At 35.6% G+C, this 1,181-nt stretch overlaps 1 long non-coding RNA gene across 1 annotated transcript in view; it reads left to right on the top strand.

Moving 5' to 3' along the window:
- The window catches only part of LOC138041531 (uncharacterized), a 3,765-nt gene extending 2,584 nt beyond the window's left edge, over positions 1–1,181 (top strand). Inside the window, exon 3 of the long non-coding RNA XR_011130850.1 lies at positions 1,165–1,181. This is a non-coding gene — a long non-coding RNA (uncharacterized lncRNA). The remainder of the gene's footprint in view (positions 1–1,164) is intronic.

Genomic DNA, 1,181 nt, shown 5'->3' with positions numbered 1-1,181 from the left:
GAGAAACAAAATATTTTTTTCATTTATTTATTTATTTATTTTAGCAAAAGTAGCAGCAAAGTGGCAACTTCTAATCCTTTTGTTTCGAAAGAACGAAGGTGACAACAAGTCGCAAATTTGCGACTTCTCCAGATATTTTAGTCGCAAAGGCAAAAATTTAGTCGCAAATGCGACCGTATTGGTCGCAATTTCGAGCCCTGATAATTATAGTACTTGTATAATAAATATCAAAGACTTGATCATTGTATGACACAATTCATCGCATAACAGAATTCATTGTGGTATATGAGCTAATTAGCCGATCAACTCGAAACTTCCAAATTCCTCACTCCCCGGGCACAGAAGATAGTCAAATGCCCGTTTCGATTTGATCGGCGCATAATAGACCATGCTCTACAAAATTATGGAAACCGTACATGTCAGCTAAAAATATACAGTTACACAATAAAGTCGGTAAGAGTTCTCTCTATTTTGGGGGCGTTTTTAATAAAACATTATGCCATTCACGATTGTTGGATATGAAAAAATTACATCTTGATTAGCCAACTTGGGGGGCTTTGCACCTCGTTGGCTATCTGTCATATCTAATGCATGCTCATGGAATAATCAAATATCATGAAGGAAAATTCTTTTTCAAAACAATGGCAGTCACCCAGGTGGAAATCTTATAAAGATCTTACCAATATTCTTCTTAGGTTTCTTAACAAGATCTTATCTTATTACTTAACTAAGGGCGTGTTCAGTTGACCCTATTCTGGAACAAGAGCACTTGGAGTGATGATTTAAAACGGTATGTCTAGCGTTTTGAAGCAACAAGGACAATAAAGATATGTTTAAAATAGCATGTTAGCATTTGTTTGACAATTTTAATGTGAATCTCTGTAAAAACGAAGACTCTTCTATTCTATGTACTCCTCCTCCGGAATACGGTCAATCGAACGCACCCTAAGACTCTTGCAACAAACTTAAAGTCTTGTGAGATTCCTACAAGATTCTAACTTGTAAGATACATGTTTCTTGCAATAATTCCTTTAGCTTCCTTATTCAGTTTCACTTACACAGGAGCTTACACAGGACCTTATGAATGGCAAAGTGATTTGTTACATCATTCATTGAAATGAAATTATATAAATTGGTTGATTGACTGTTGTGAATCTTTTCCAGGGCCTACATGTACCTCA

The sequence above is a fragment of the Montipora capricornis genome, chromosome 3 (assembly GCF_036669925.1).
Source record: "Montipora capricornis isolate CH-2021 chromosome 3, ASM3666992v2, whole genome shotgun sequence".
NCBI classification, from domain to species: domain Eukaryota; kingdom Metazoa; phylum Cnidaria; class Anthozoa; order Scleractinia; family Acroporidae; genus Montipora; species Montipora capricornis.
The sequence above is the reverse complement of the archived record's forward strand: the minus strand, read 5'-3'. Positions and strand labels throughout refer to the sequence as shown.